Genomic DNA, 18,502 nt, shown 5'->3' with positions numbered 1-18,502 from the left:
GATAATATATAAACAATATCATGGGATATGTATGTCATGTGATTCTTTCGTGCATGAATATGTTTTTTCATTTCAATCATTTGTTTCTTTCTTTTCCATCGCATAGAATATGTTCTTGCTTGTGCTTTATTCAAGAATAGAAAGGTTAACCAATTGAGTAGAACGGGGAGAACATAAAGAGTTTGTTGTTTCAAATTTGGAATCCACAAAAAAAGTGGGTTGAAAGTTGAAACTTGACACAGGGAGACATGTATTGTTCATAAATATACTTTTTTGCTTTAAAATTTTGTGGCGATTAGTTAGTGTTAACAGGATTAATAAGTTAATTTCTTTTGTCTAAAAAAAATTTCATTCAAACTAAAATGGTCAACGTTCAGTACATCGGATAAGTAGACCAATGAAAGAAAACCAACACATTCATTGAAACTATATAATAGTGTTGCTACCTAGAGTTGATGTTTAATGAATAACTCAATTTTTAAATGAAGTGCTTGACTATAGTGGTCACTTTAGCATGGCATTGTAAAAATCGTGTAAACCAAAACGTAAAGAGCACCAAGGTTTATTTATGCAGTTTGATTTCCCTACATTGTTGAGTGTACCGTAGCGAGTAATTCCACAAATTTTAATCCACAATAACAAATGAATCACATTTTATCACTCCTCAAGTATAAAGATCTCACATTTGTACCTAAATACTAGAACATGTACCTCCAAATCCTTTCCTTGAGAACTTGAACAGTAAATACTTGATGTTTATAGATCAATTTTCACTCTCATGCAAAACAATTCCTCAATGAATGAAAAATGCTCCCAATAAGCTCTCATACATAACCTAGACAAGCCTTATAGCATATATCAATTACGGTTTGCTAACATAAAGTTTAAATGTATACAAAGAAACTCCTTAAATATAGTAATTACATTACATTTAATCAAAGCATAATCTAATGAAGATATGGCCTTCCATACTCAGCATTGCAACCCTGACCAAATCTACACAAAACAAGGGTTATCTTGATTTATTTGAATCCAATCCAATCTTCATTAGCCATGGATTGGTCTCCATAAATAGACTCTAGTATCTTCAAAAATTGGCACAATAACTAGTACAAAGATTTTTGTAACACCCCTAATCCAGCAGGTCGATAGGTGAATGGTGGTGTTACTAAAAGACTGAAATCATCACACTAATTAAGGCATTTAAAACATAATAGCAATTAGTTTTAAAAGCCCCTTGGCTGATTATGATTTTATGGCACATACCAAAGTAATAATAAGACCATGCCAAATCATACACAATATAAAAGTTTGAATATTTGGCGAAGTGTCATTAATGATCAGTCTTTACAAATATTGTATGTATAAAAACTGAATTTACTTTATACAATGTTTAAGAAAAAAGGTTGGGAACAACAAGCTACCCCAATATACTCATGTTATAAAATTAAACAAACAAATGGCTCACAAATGAGTCCGCAATTTGGCTGGGTCCCTATAATAAACTACAATGCCCTAAAAATACCTAAAAAGGGGATAAAAGAAGCTACGTAAGTTCAAAAAGAACTTAGTGAGTTTCGAAAATAAATAATAACCTTTCGACCATGGTTTCTAGAAATCATAAGAATTTCTAGACATCTGAGGCATAGAAAGTCACATTAAACCATATAAACCTGCTTACAATACAGTTTCTTATCCAAGTCCGCCCAGATGGTATGTCGGAGATGTTAAAATGAATATCCATCCTTGGGAGGAATAAACAACTCGCATGCAGATGCAAGTCAAAAACCAAGTATGACTCCTTGGAGGATACTAACCACATCTAAATACAATTCACAATCTAACACATTATTATGACTAAGTTTATGCAATGGCAGATACTATCTGCATCTAAGTACAATTTCCAAATAAGTATAGTTCATTGTTGGATATTGTTACATCCAAGTACAATTTAGTGCAGTATTCTTATAGACATTTATACACGCTTCCTTGTGCTAGCTTTGAATCCTTTCAATGCTCTAAAAAGCAAATATTCTATTTCTACAATATTGCTATGTAGAGCCAGTGTTCCATCTGAACCTCCGCAAATCCTCCTTCTTAATTTGAACACATACGTGTTTCCCTGCAAGGCTGGGGTCTTTCGCCAATCTTGGTTTACATTCACATGCCCTATTGGAGGAAAAATGTATAACATATTATATTCTCCATTTGCTTCTCCATCACAACAACACTTTAACAAATCTCCATTACCCCCTTACTACCTTTCCAGATATTGAACTAGGGCACCAAGGAAGGAATATCCATTTCAATTAATTATGTAGATTTATTTAAGTTTTGTATTTTTAGTTTTTTATCACAAGAATACTCATGAAAATTCTAAAGATATAACTAACCTTACCTAAAAATATAGCATTAACTTTAAGCTAGTTCGTTATTTATCAAAAACAAAAGTGAAAGAAACTCACCAGAAATTTCTAGGAAAGTTTTATCTACTTAACAAGTTCTTTTCCCTTCTTACTGGGGACCTCTATCACCTCTTTAGCTAAATGCAATAAAACATCTCAATTAAATACAAAAACAACCGAGACTATTACGAAAAATTAATAACCGGCAACATGCAACAATTAATTAGATGAAAATTTCCTTCCTTCCAAAACATCCAGTAAAAACTTATATATATACGATTTCAACTACTATTTTATTTCCTAATATTTGAACTAGAGGAGGACTCAAGAAGTTACCAGCACTTGACTCGAAAGGCAGTTTCTAAATAGGATAAAATTGCGAGTTCTTCCTTTAAGCAAAGAAGAACACTTCTAATTTTCATCAGAGATAACAAAGAAAAACTTAATTAGGAATATTAAAGTCTTTTCTCTTTTATACCTCTATTTTTAATATAAACTCAGCTCTTCCCACTCTAAGTAGAATTCGTAATTAAATTACATGCACATGCGATTCCACTAATCAAGCACAACCATCGAGACTCTCTAAGTGTCATGCATAGTGACATGTTCTTTTCCTAAGGTTTGACACGTAACTAGTATGTGTCCCACTTACCGCGGGTTAGTAATCAAACAATTAAGTTCGTAACAATTGAACCCGCCATTAACATGTTTGCGAACGGAAGAGCTCACCAAAATGTAAGAGTTCGCCACACATGGTATGAGAGTCTGCAAGATGGCAGAGCACAACAAAATATTTCTTTAGAGGATGGACATTTAATTTCAAAATTTTTTGCGAGCACCTGACCGCCTCCGAACGTACCAATGTCCAGAGTGTGAATACTGCTACAAAATATATGGAATCTGAGGCGGTGTCCGCATGTATACGGGTCAGGTTGTAATATACATTGTTTACAAGGAAACACTTCGTAAGTATTTCATGGATCGTACCCAAGGGAGGCTAGTACTAAATTAATTCTAACCTAAACGCCAATAAATCTAATTAGTACTTTAAATAAACTATATTATGAATAAACATAAATAAAGGGTTTTTGGTTTTTATAAGTAAAGAAGTAAAAATAACATAAATAAAAGGAGTCTTCGAAAAACTAGATTATAAACTGGATCAAATGTAGACACGGGTGGTTAGCTTGTTTTGGTAGTCATAATCAACTGTCACTTCGGGTTTCTCATCAATCAACTATTCGCTATCCTAGCAGGATATTTTGATCTTCCACTCAAGTGAAGAGTCCAAACTGGCTTGGGGTGAAGGTGTTTACGAATAGAACACACCAAATTTGGGTTAATTCCTACCTTGATGACTTTTTTTTGCTTCATTTGAACTGATCTGTTGTAAATACAACAAGAACAATGTTAATTATGACTCCTATTTCAGTCAAATTTGAGAAACAATCTTCTAGTTAAACTCTATTTATTTGTTTCAATCAAACAACCTTACATAATACATTTATTAGATATTACAACTCATAACACATTTAAAGAATTTTGTGTTTACGTTTTGAGGGTTCTTTGTTTTAGGGTTTTCAGGGTTTAGTTTTTATCTCCATCTTTTGTACTCTTCGTTTCTTTTGCCATTATAGTAAAATTATATTTGCCCGTGGTTTTTTATCCTCTTTGGAGGAGTTTTTCCACGTTAAATTTGTGTGTTCAATTTCTCAATTTCTTATACTATTTTTACCTATTCCTTGCTTAATCGGGTTGATCTCTAACAAATAACATTCCAAAGTCCAAATTTACAGCGTCCAATAATGTAACATTTTTTACAATTGAAAATTGACGTTTGACATCAAATCTAATGCTCACCACCAAGCTTTAAACATGTCTCCGCGATTTATACCTGCTATCACCAAGGTTGAATTCATCTCATTTCCTTTCTTTTCTGCCATCGAAAATACAACACAACCTACCTTGATGACTTCATAGGATTGTCACGCCTAGGGTTTAGGTTCTTCCTTTCCCAAACAGTTGATCCGTTGAGTAACCTTAGAAAACAGTTAACAGATTATACCTGCACTTGCTAATCCCCCATAAGAGGATTAATTCATCATGGAATCAATAAACATCATAAACTTGGTATTGAATATATGCATAAATAATAAAACAAGAATAGAGTTTAGAGAATCCTGTTTGTAATTGATATATGAAGTGTTGAAATTCTAAAATGTTTGATTTCGTCTACAAATCAAGTTAATAAAAAAATTAAGTCAGGCCATATTAAACTGAAAATATGAAGATGAGATGCAATCTTGTCTCCCGGCATAGAAAACAATAATTTAATAGTAAAGAGAAGGGTAGGAAAAAGTAGCCGAAAGTAGCTATCCACATCCATTTCACAATGCAAAAAGTAAACAACTAAATGCAAGGGGCTATCTGCAGTCGCTCTTTGCGGCTTCCCATGATGGCTTTCCTCCCCATCTTTAATTTAAATTCACCTGTAACACCCGTATCCCGTGACCGTCACCGGAATAGGTAAGGGGCATTACCGGGCTTGTAACTCATGTCAGAACCGTAAAATTTTGAACTTTTTCTTGAAATAAAGGTCATTCATTTAGATAAGTACTAAGCACGGCCAGGGATAAAATTTAAACTTCTCTAAGTAAACATTCAAAAGATTCCATTTTCGCATGGCTTATATACATTAACCAAAATATTCTTCCGCCACTAGTCTATTTTATACATGCCATAAGATAATCCAAAACATAGAAGTACCAAACAGTGGATAGTGATAGTGTGACTAGTTGCTGACGATCCCCGAGCCTGTAGCTTCGCAATGAGATCTATAAAACAGAGGAAACAGAGTAAACGGAGTAAGCATTACAATGCTTAGTAAGTTTTAAGTAGTGTCAACAGATAACCATCAAATTATAACATAGTTGTTCGTATTTTTATTTCACTCTTCCTTCGGGCATACCATCCCTTTACCGAACATGCACATCTCATCATATACAATAGGCAGATAAACTTTCACATAAAAGTGAGCTCATGTGACACAGATATATCGTATGATTTCACATAACCTCTCACACTGATCCGATGTCACATAATCATAGGAATAGTCTCATAGATTGCTCTCGTATGCATCCCATAACTACCTTATGATTTAGTGCAAATCAAGCTCACATATAAACTTGGAGTACATACCTGTTTAACCTTTCGCATTGAATATATTTATAAGCAATTCTTATTACGAAGTCTTACCCGGACATAATCTCCACATGAAGTTATCGGGTCTTACCCGGACAAAATCCCCACACGTAGTCATCGGGTCTTTAGAGCTCGGATATAGTACGAGCACGAAGCTTACGGACATTAATCAGTGATAATATTCTCGCATGAAGCCTGCGGGGTTTTAACCCGGATATAGTACTGACACAAATGCCCTTCGGGACTTATCACATTTATACACTTTCACATCCATCACGTTGGCCACTCGGCCCTGTCACATATATACACTTTCACATTCATCACATCGGCCATTAGGCCTTATCACATATATACACTTTCACATCCATCACATCGGCCATTAGGCCTTATCACATATATACACTTTCACATTCATCACATCGGCCATTAGGCCTTATCACATATATACACTTTCATATTCATCACATCGGCCATTAGGCCTTATCACATATATACACTTTCACATTCATCACATCGGCCATTAGGCCATACTATCATTTCATATTCGAATACTCATAAACTTACAATATCACGATTTAGAATTCAAGTATGGGTTTAATCAATAGCTTATGAGCAACTAAAACAAGTTTATCAGGGTTCACAACATAATCTCAAATTCAGCACAAGCTGTTTTTCCTGAGCAATAGTCACTAAATTATTTATAACTGGAGATACAAAACTCCAAATCACTTTCCGTTAATTTTTCCTCAATAAATACTCGTATATCTTCCATCCATAAAATTTCCAGAATTTTAGGTTTGGCCAATCAATACCAGATTTTTCTTAAAGTTTCCCCTGTTTCACTGTTTGACTAATCTGACCACTCTTCACTACGAATCAAATTTCTCATTTTACAGAATTCAAAATGTGTTGTATTTGATTTCATTTGAAACTAGACTCATTAAGGAGTCTAAGAATATAAATTTTATCTTATAACCATTTTTTTACAATTTATAATGATTTTCTAAAAACAGAACAGGGGATTTCGGAGTCATTCTGACACCGTCTCACACAACTTTAAATATCTCATTATGGGAAATTCCTTTGCTTACACGGTTTCTTTTATAAGAAACTAGACTCATTAAGATTTAATTTCATGTCTCATTCAGCCTCTAATTCAAGTCCATAAATTTATGGTGATTTTCTAAAGTCACGTTACTGCTGCTGTCCGAAGCAGACTATTTCAAATTACCCTTAAATTCCCAAGCTCAAACACTTAAGAACTTACCATTTGAGCTTAGAACATATCATGGCCACATCTTATCTTATTAAATCAACTCATCATGTCCTATTATAATTGAATTTACTCAACGTTTAAACACTTAAAACTTACCTCGGATGTGGTCGAACAATTTCGGCGGCTATTCGATCACTTTTTCCCTTCCCTTATCCAACTTTGGTCCTCTAAGCTCTTGAGCTTAATTTAACAAATAAATTGATTTAATCATTTGAGCATCAAAAGAGGAACTCAAGGTTCTTAGCCCATATATACATGCATTAGACATTAAAGTCACATACATATGAAATCTTAAATCAATTCAACATATTAGCCCACACTCTCTTTTAGCCGATTGTCTAAGCCAAGATAAAAGCATCAATATGCTTGCCTCTAGCCGAATACATGCAACACCAATCTTCTTCCTATGGCCGAATATGCATATCTATGTTGAGGCCGATTATATGCTTAATACTTCCTACAAGTATAGTTACTTGTATTGCTTATATATCATTTTGTTTCAAGTTCAAAACTCGGCTAATACGCATATATACACTAGTAATCAAATACTAACATTTTGCACTTCACCTTACTACCATTTTACATCTACTTTCTACCATGGCCGAATGCATCAAGACACCATACCATTCAATTTTGGTCATGGGTTACACAAAGAACTTAATGTCTAACTCAAAAATGCCAAAAAGAAAATCCAAGAGTCATCAATCACCATCACATGTATCATTACAAAGCTTTACACTTAGCATGCAAATGACATCAACACAAATCCACCTTAGCCGAAACTTAACTCATCTTCATGCCTCATCACCACAACATCAAACATCAACCAAGAAGACAACACCCATGGCCGAATATCATCTCCATCTCATAGCAAAGATTTAAACCATGGGCTAGGTAGAACTCAAACTAACAACTAAGAACATGCATGAATCTCAAGGACAACATCAAACATACCTTAGTCTAGCAAACCACCATAGCCGATTTTCTCAAGCTCTTCCCCTTCCTTTCTTTCCTCTATTCGGCCAAAGATGTTCAAGAATGAACACTTTTTTTTTGTTTTCTTTCTTCAATTCACGGCAAAGGGGGGGGGGAAACATGGATGAGACAATTTTTTTCATCATCATTTACCTTTCCATTATTATTTTATTACCCATACTCCTTATTTTATTTTATTGTTTCCTCCCATGATGCACCAACACAACATGTCTATGACATGTTTTGCCCATCACCCTTTGTCCATCCTAATGTCATGGCCGGCCACTACTAGATGGGGGGAAAAATTGACATGCAAGTCCCCCCTTTTTCAACATGCACTAATAGGTCCTTATGTTTTGATCTATCACATTTCAAAAATGTCACACATAAGTCCTATTGACTAAATTCACATGAAATTTACTAAATCGAAGCTTAAAATTTTCACACATTTATTTTAGACAATAAATATCATATTCAAATAATTTGGTGACTCGGTTTAGCGGTCCCGAAACCGCTTTCCGACTAGGGTCAAATTAGGGGTGTCACAACTCTCCCGCCCTTTAGGGATTTTCGTCCCCGAAAATTTCCACCGATGCATAGTTTAGGATAACGTCCTCTTATTGAATTATATTCATATAAACATTAGCTCATCGATAGCAATTGTAATTCATTATTGATTTCGCATCGATCTATAAAATCATTTTCTTATCTTAAAAAATACATAAACATTTCTACAAGTATGCACCAATATCTCATTTTCTTGATTTCATAAGCAATAATCACTTAACTTAATTCACAAATGCATTTCAAACACATATTAAGCACATATTAACATGTATAATTCACATCATCAACCCACATATTTGTAACCCACATTTTCATTCATGAATAAGCTGTAACCTAACCGAAAGTACACATATACTCAAACATCCCAATAAATATCCTTTATAACTTTATCACATCTCAATATTCAACTTAACTCATTTCCAAAAGAAAAGTCAACTTCCACGTACCTGAACATTTAGTTCATTTAGCACATTCAATCATAGTTAACGTTACCCGTATACAGTCGAATAGGCATAAAGCCTAATATAATACACTGGCATGAGATTTATTCTAGCGCATAACTCGTATATCCAAAATTATAAACATTCATCAAAAATTCTTTCAAACTTTCGAATGTCGAAACTTAATCAAAATAATTTCTTGAACAAGATTAACAAAATAGTGTCCATTCAGCAATAGCACATATAGCTCTTACAATGCCATATCCTAGATATGGTCTTACATATTCTCACATATCGAGCCGATGCCATGTCCCAGACATGGTCTTACACACTATCTCAAATCAATGCCTTCGTCCCAAACGAGGTCTTACATGAATTCCACTTCACACACTTAGTGCCCACTGACCGATCTCGCACTCATAGTGCTCGGTTAAAGGAATTCGCACACACACAGTGCCTCTAATTATTCACATACATAGTGCTCTTATTCATTCGTTAATACACATTGATATGACTTAACCAAGTCTATAAACATCATGTACGTACACTTTTAAACATATCATCTCATTTAAATTTGAATTTGTATAGTAATGAGCACTTAAACTTTGCTCAAATTACCGGTACGAAGCCTACTAGGCACGAAGGCCCGAATACACATCACCAGCATGATTACTCTTCGGGACCTAGCCCGGATATAACACCAGCACGAATACTCTTCGAGGTTTAGCACGGATATATTACTAGCACGAATGCTCTTCGGAACTTAGCCCGGATACATCACTAGCACGAATGCTCCTCGGGACTTAGCCCGGATATATCACTAGCACGAATGCTCCTCGGGACTTAGCCCGGATATATCACTAGCACGAATGCTCCTCGGGACTTAGCCCGGATATATCACTAGCACGAATGCTCCTCGGGACTTAGCCCGGATATATCACTCTCAATTCTCATGTACATATACACATATAGCAATACACATTAGTATATCATTTACATTACTTGAATGCAAACACAACATGCTTATCGACCATTCAACTTCCAGTTCCATAGCCACATACAAAATCACATTTATAGTCATAACACTCTTTCAAAATTGCATCACTTATACCCTTATAATTCAATCCAAATCGAAATTCAAATACGAGTACATGATACGTACCTGATCAACTTAATAATTTAGGCATATCTAAGTGAAGTTATATCGCAAATTCTCATAGTCAGAAGCTTGCTACAGCTCGATCGGGATCAAGATTCATTGCAATACAGCAAACACATTTTAATAGCCAAAAATCATCACACTATCATTTTATCACTTTATGGCATGTATAAATAGACTCACGCGTGCTACGTTAGTCCTAGAATCGACTAAACCGTAGCTCTGATACCAATAAAATGTAACACCCCTATCCCGTGACCGTCGCCGGAATAGGTAAGGGGTATTACCGGGCTTGTAACTCATGTCAGAACCGTAAAATTTTGAACTTTTTCTTGAAATAAAGGTCATTCATTTAGATAAGTACTAAGCACGGCCAGGGATAAAATTTAAACTTCTCTAAGTAAACATTCAAAGATGCCATTTTCGCATGGCTTATATACATTAACCAAAATATTCTTCTGCCACTAGTCTATTTTATACATGCCATAAGATAATCCAAAACATAGCAGTACCAAACAGTGGATAGTGATAGTGTGACTAGTTGCTGACGATCCCCGAGCCTGTAGCTTCGCAATGAGATCTATAAAACAGAGGAAACAGAGTAAACAGAGTAAGCATTACAATGCTTAGTAAGTTTTAAGCAGTGTCAACAGATAACCATCAAATTATAACATAGTTGTTCGTATTTTTATTTCACTCTTCCTTCGGGCATACCATCAATTTACCGAACATGCACATCTCATCATATACAATAGGCAGATAAACTTTCACATAAAAGTGAGCTCATGTGACATAGATATATCGTATGATTTCACATAACCTCTCACACTGATCCGATGTCACATAATCATAGGAATAGTCTCATAGATTGCTCTCGTATGCATCACATAACTACCTTATGATTTAGTGCAAATCAAGCTCACATATAAACTTGGAGTACATACCTATTTAACCTTTCGCATTGAATATATTTATAAGCAATTCTTATTATGAAGTCTTACCCGGACATAATCTCCACACGAAGTTATCGGGTCTTACCCGGACAAAATCCCACACGTAGTCATCGGGTCTTTAAAGCTCGGATATAGTACGAGCACGAAGCTTACGGACATTAATCAGTGATAATATTCTCGCATGAAGCCTGCGGGGTTTTAACCCGGATATAGTACTGACACAAATGCCCTTCGGGACTTATCACATTTATACACTTTCACATCCATCACGTTGGCCACTCGGCCCTGTCACATATATACACTTTCACATTCATCACATCGGCCATTAGGCCTTATCACATATATACACTTTCATATTCATCACATCGGCCATTAGGCCTTATCACATATATACACTTTCACATTCATCACATCGGCCATTAGGCCTTATCACATATATACACTTTCACATTCATCACATCGGCCATTAGGCCTTATCACATATATACACTTTCACATTCATCACATCGGCCATTAGGCCATACTATCATTTCATATTCGAATACTCATAAACTTACAATATCACGATTTAGAATTCAAGTATGGGTTTAATCAATAGCTTATGAGCAACTAAAACAAGTTTATCAAGGTTCACAACATAATCTCAAATTCAGCACAAGCTGTTTTTCCTGAGCAATAGTCACTAAATTATTTATAACTGGAGCTACAAAACTCCAAATCACTTTCCGTTAATTTTTCCTGAATATAGACTCGTATATCTTCCATCCATAAAATTTCCAGAATTTTAGGTTTGGCCAATCAATACCAGATTTTTCTTAAAGTTTCCCCTGTTTCACTATTTGACTAATCTGACCACTCTTCACTACGAATCAAATTTCTCATTTTACAGAATTCAAAATGTGTTGTATTTGATTTCATTTGAAACTAGACTCATTAAGGAGTCTAAGCATATAAATTTTATCTTATAACCATTTTTTTACAATTTATAATGATTTTCTAAAAACAGAACAGGGATTTCGGAGTCATTCTGACACCGTCTCACACAACTTTAAATATCTCATTATCGGAAATTCCTTTGCTTACACGGTTTCTTTTATAAGAAACTAGACTCATTAAGATTTAATTTCATGTCTTATTCAGCCTATAATTCAAGTCCATAAATTTATGGTGATTTTCTAAAGTCACGTTACTGCTGCTGTCCGAAGCAGACTATTTCAAATTACCCTTAAATTCCCAAGCTCAAACACTTAAGAACTTACCATTTGAGCTTAGAACATATCATGGCCACATCTTATCTTATTAAATCAACTCATCATGTCCTATTATAATTGAATTTACTCAACGTTTAAACACTTAAAACTTACCTCGGATGTGGTCGAACAATTTCGGCGGCTATTCGATCACTTTTTCCCTTCCCTTATCCAACTTTGGTCCTCTAAGCTCTTGAGCTTAATTTAACAAATAAATTGATTTAATCATTTGAGCATCAAAAGAGGAACTCAAGGTTCTTAGCCCATAAATACATGCATTAGACATTAAAGTCACATACATATGAAATCATAAATCAATTCAACATATTAGCCCACACTCTCTTTTAGCCGATTGTCTAAGCCAAGATAAAAGCATCAATATGCTTGCCTCTAGCCGAATACATGCAACACCAATCTTCTTCCTATGGCCGAATATGCATATCTATGTTGAGGCCGATTATATGCTTAATACTTCCTACAAGTATAGTTACTTGTATTGCTTATATATCATTTTGTTTCAAGTTCAAAACTCGGCTAATACGCATATATACACTAGTAATCAAATACTAACATTTTGCACTTCACCTTACTACCATTTTACATCTACTTTCTACCATGGCCGAATGCATCAAGACACCATACCATTCAATTTTGGTCATGGGTTACACAAAGAACTTAATGTCTAACTCAAAAATGCCAAAAAGAAAATCCAAGAGTCATCAATCACCATCACATGTATCATTACAAAGCTTTACACTTAGCATGCAAATGACATCAACACAAATCCACCTTAGCCGAAACTTAACTCATCTTCATGCCTCATCACCACAACATCAAACATCAACCAAGAAGACAACACCATGGCCGAATATCATCTCCATCTCATAGCAAAGATTTAAACCATGGGCTAGGTAGAACTCAAACTAACAACTAAGAACATGCATGAATCTCAAGGACAACATCAAACATACCTTAGTCTAGCAAACCACCATAGCCGATTTTCTCAAGCTCTTCCCTTCCTTTCTTTCCTCTATTCGGCCAAAGATGTTCAAGAATGAACACTTTTTTTTTGTTTTCTTTCTTCAATTCACGGCAAAGGGGGGGAACATGGATGAGACAATTTTTTTCATCATCATTTACCTTTCCATTATTATTTTATTACCCATACTCCTTATTTTATTTTATTGTTTCCTCCCATGATGCACCAACACAACATGTCTATGACATGTTTTGCCCATCACCCTTTGTCCATCCTAATGTCATGGCCGGCCACTACTAGATGGGGGGAAAAATTGACATGCAAGTCCCCCTTTTTCAACATGCACTAATAGGTCCTTATGTTTTGATCTATCACATTTCAAAAATGTCACACATATGTCCTATTGACTAAATTCACATGAAATTTACTAAATCGAAGCTTAAAATTTTCACACATTTATTTTAGACAATAAATATCATATTCAAATAATTTGGTGACTCGGTTTAGCGGTCCCGAAACCGCTTTCTGACTAGGGTCAAATTAGGGGTGTCACATCACCTAAACATCTTCAAGTCAGATTTGCATAAATTTTTCGAACTCACTCACTTTTGAATTTAATGCTTTAGCTATTTTCTAAACTTTTTCCATGAAGTTAATGTGACTTCTTTCTCCAAATTAAATCTGTTTTCCAGAAGCATTTGTTGTTTCTTGAAAATAGATTCATATCTCGCCTTATCTTCTACGAAATGGAACTTGTTTTGTGGTTCTTCAAGTTGAATAGTGGATTATGTTTTTTTTAGACGTGTTGATAACTTGAGATTTGACATAAGATGACAACAGGTAATAATTACCCAAAATCTAGTCAGAAATAATTCGACATTAACAATTCATGTATAAAATAGATAAGCAAATTAAATCTAGTTAAAATTTTTAGGTGTTTGCGAATCGAGGACTACCAATGGAGAATCTGCGAACTTTAGGTGGTAGGGAATTTAGTGGTTGATAAGTTATAAATATAACATATTTTAATCCCATTCTTAATCCTTTCAATTCATGTTTTTATACTTAGGAGAGCATTTGGGAGCGGAATGAGAAAAACAGAGCCAAAATTAGGAAATAGAGCTATTTTCTGGAGCCACTTTGCCTGGGCATTTCCACACGGGCTGGGCACACGCCAGTGTGAGCCACCCGGGCTAGACACACGCCTATGTGTCAGCCTGTGTCGATTTCGCATGTTACTTCCCAAATATGTGGAAAAACCCAATTTTTAGGCTTTCTGAGCATTCTAAAGTCTATAAATACCAATTAGAAGAATACATAAAGGGTTAATAAGAGAAGATCGAAGAAAACACTCAAAGAACACCATCGAAATCAACTCAAAAGAGGATCTCCATCAAGATCGAAGATCTCCTTTTAATTTCTTTTGAAGTTTTATTGAGCTTCTTTATGTCTTGTGGTTATTCTGACTTTGAGATGTTTCTATTTAGGATTATGAACTATAATTCCCTAGATACCTAGGGAGGATGAAACCTATGATGAACCCTTTTATTTAATTTCTATTTTTACGCGATAATTACTTGATTCTTGCTCTCAATTGTGTATGCTTATTTCTTGTTTTAATATTTTCCGGATATTAATTCATGTTTAATATGTATGTGTTATTTCTTGTTTTAATATTTCTGGATATTAATTCATGTTTAATGTGCTTAATTCAGTGGAACAAAAGTCACTGTTTAAGAGTAGATCTAGCATAATTGTGTGGAGTTGCATGCAATCCTAGAAATAGAATGACTTAAATCTACCGAATTAGAGTCAAATCTAATAGGGGAATCCATAAATCCAGTTAATGCGACAATAGGGGTTTTGATTAGAAAGATATTTCAATTAATCAACTTAGAGTCTGTTATTTTACTCTCGAAAGAGATATTAACATATTTTAGGGATTTCTATGGATCAAGACACAATAAAGCGTTTAATTCAAATTCATAATAAAGGTGAAGTCTAGGTGGATTCTTTCCTAGGTACTGTCTATCTCTTTGGTTAATATTCGATTATTTCTTTGATTCTTTCTCTGTTGCGTTCTTAGTTAAATTAGTTTAGTAATTTAGATTAAACACATCACTCCCAATTGTCAGCTAAATAATAGAAAATCGATAATACTAATACTTTTAGTCCTTGTGGATACAAATTATCTACTCACCGAAGTTATAATATTGTTCGATAGGTGCGCTTGCCTTTGTCGTATTTATAGTTAGTTCATGACCATTAAATTTTGGCGTTGTTATGGGGACTAAATATTAGGAACAATTTATTTTTATTATAATTTTTGTTTTTACTTTAATTTTACTTTTTATTTTTCTTCTATTTGCTTCTAGTAGGTTTCTTTAGTTTATGACTAGAAGAAACCTGTCGAGACCAATACTATTTGATAGTGAAATTGAAAGTACAACTCGTAGAAACTGTAGAGAAGCAAGGCAGAGTCGAGAAAATTTAGTTGACGAATAAGAGGACATTGTTATTACTGAGGAGATGGGTGATAAGCAGAATAATCAACTACCTCTTGTAGTTGTTACAGATCTAGATCCTGTTCCTCGTACTATGTATGATATCCAAGCCCACTCTAACTGGGGCTGAATCGAGTATTGTGAGACCCACCATTGCTACAAATAATTTTGAACTGAAGCCAAACTATTCAGATGATACAATAGTTTTTCAGTTCGATGGTTTGCAAGACGAATATCCAAATACCCATTTAGCCAATTTTTTGGAAATCTATGACACTTCAAGATTAATGGTGTCATTAATGATCCATTCGCTTACAGTTATTTCCTTCTCGTTGAGGAAAAAAACTAAACAATGGTTGAACTCTTTACCAAAAGGTTTTATCACTACATGGGCTCAAATGACCGAGAATTTCCTTCTAAAGTACTTCCCACTGGCTAAGACAGCCAAGTTGAGGAATGATATCTCTTTCTTTGTCCAGATTGATTTAGAGACTATATATGATGCATGGGAGAGGTACAAGGATTTATTGAGAATGTGCCCTCACCATGGTTACCCTTACGGTTACAGGTTCAAACCTTTTACAATGTTTGAATCCCTCAACAAGGCAGTTATTGATGCAGCAGCTGGGTACACTTAACAATAAAACACCCGAAGTGACTTATGAATTTATTGTGGAGATGTCACTAAATAATATCAGTGGCAAGTCATTAAGACGAAGCCGATGAAAGCAGCCGGTGTTTTCAACTTAGATGTAGTCACATGTTATCAATCCAGGTAGAAATTTATATAAACAAATTGATGGTTATATGTTTCTACCCAGATACATCCAGTGATGCAACGCGATACAAATGGAGAGGAATGAATAATCCAAAACGTACCCTTCTTTCCTAGCACAGAGAACAAACAAATCAATTATATGGGTAATAATTCTAGGTCACAAATAACTCTTATATTAATACTATAATACAGGTAGGAGGAACCATCCCAATTTCTCTTTGGGTGGTCAAGGAAATCTAAGAGTACAACCCCTTCTGGGTTTCCAACAACAACCTTACTAGTAAGAGAAAAAGCTGGATCTTGAGGACATATTGACAAAGTTTATCTTTGTGACAGCCCAAAGTTGACCCTAGTCGGGAAGTGGTTCGGGACCGCTAAACCGAGTCACCGAAATGTTGAATGTGATACTTATTGTCTAGAATATGTAATTATGAATGTGTGAAAATCTCAAGCTTCAATTTGGTTGATTTCATGTGAATTTAGTCAATAGACTTATGTGAGAAAATTCAAAAATGTGATAGGTCAATGTGTGAGGACCTATAGTGATGTGGACAAAGGGGGGACTTGCATGTCAAATTTCCCCCCTAATGAGTAGTGGCCGGCCATGACAAGAATGATGGGCAAAACATGTCATAAACATGTTTTGTTAGTGAAGAATAAAATAAGAAGTATGGTAATAAAGAAATGGAAAACAAAAAAAAAAGTGTGTGTGTAGTGTTTGCCCCCCCCCCATTGCCGTGAGCTCAAGAGAAGAAAGGAGAAAAGTTTGTGTTCATCCTTTCTCACCTCCATTTTAGCCTAAATTAGAAAGAAAACAAAGAAAAAATTTCTCATCTTGGTTCATCCTTGGCCAAAAATTTTAAGGAGAAAGAAGAAGAAAGTGAAGAGATTCGGCCATGCTGTAGCTAGGCCAAGGTATGTTTAATGATGTTCCATGAGATGCATCATGTTTTAGTTGTTAGCTTGAGTTCTCCTAGCCCATGGTCTAAATCTTGCTATGTGATGGAAATGGCACTTACCGATGCATCATCTGTTGTGTTGATGTTGTGTGATGAGGCATGAGATGAGTTAAGATTCGGCCTAGGTGGGGGTTGTGTTAATGCCATTGCATGCAAAATATGAAGCTTGTTAATGATGCATGTGATGAGGCTTGATGATTCTTGAACCTCCTTTTAGCATTTTGTGTGAGCACATATGTGCATTGGTTGCTAAAGGAGAAGAATCGGCTAGCAAGATGTGTGCTAAGGCCGAATGTAACTTTGCATTTGAGAGAATGCATGTGTTAAATCGATGAAAAGGGGGAAGCTTTATAGTGTGTATATGTGTGATTAAGTGATGAAACGACCCCAAAAATGGACATGCATATTCGCCAAGGGGAAGAAATTAGCTAATATGTGTGTTGATGCATGATTTTTGCATGTATGAGACTTTAATGTCTATGTATGAATATGGGCTAAGTGCCTTGTGTTCATCTTTTGATGCCTAAATGATGAAATCAATTTATTTGTTTGATTAAGCTCAAGAGCAAAGGGGAAATAAATCCGATAAAGGAAGGAAAAAGTGGTCGAATAGTTAGCGGGATCGTTCGACACACCCGAGGTAAGTCTTGAGTAAGAGAGCTTAAATTTCGATGTTGATTAAATCATGCTCTATGGTGGCTATTGAGCCGAATGTGCAAGGACAATATGTGCCTTGTGTTTGAGTTTCGTAAACGAAAATGAAATATGAATGGGCTATGAATTATGTAGATGTGCATGATTAATTGATGCTGTCCGGGCTAAGTCCCGAAGGCTTGTGCTAGTGAATATATCCGGATTATGATCCGAAGGCCTTTGGCGAGATACTAAATCGGGTTAAGTCCCGAAGGCATTCGCGAGTTATAAATCCGGGTAAGTCCCAAAGCATCGTGCGAGTTATTAAACGGTTAAGTCCCGAAGCATTCGTGCGAGTTGTATCCGGGTTAAGTCCCGAAGGCATTCGTGCGAGTTATTAAATCCGGGTTAAGTCCGAAGGCA

The 18,502-nt window shown here is 35.2% G+C and overlaps 1 non-coding gene across 1 annotated transcript; it reads right to left on the bottom strand.

The window, feature by feature from the left end:
* Nucleotides 1-16,155: 16,155 nt before the first annotated feature.
* Nucleotides 16,156-16,261, bottom strand: LOC121220417 (small nucleolar RNA R71). Its single transcript, XR_005917619.1, has one exon. It is a non-coding gene; the product is annotated as a small nucleolar RNA R71 (small nucleolar RNA).
* Nucleotides 16,262-18,502: the final 2,241 nt, after the last annotated feature.

Source organism: Gossypium hirsutum, chromosome D08 (assembly GCF_007990345.1).
Source record: "Gossypium hirsutum isolate 1008001.06 chromosome D08, Gossypium_hirsutum_v2.1, whole genome shotgun sequence".
Classification (NCBI taxonomy): Eukaryota; Viridiplantae; Streptophyta; class Magnoliopsida; order Malvales; family Malvaceae; genus Gossypium; species Gossypium hirsutum.
Note: the sequence above shows the minus strand (reverse complement) of the source record. Positions and strands in the feature narration are given on the sequence as shown.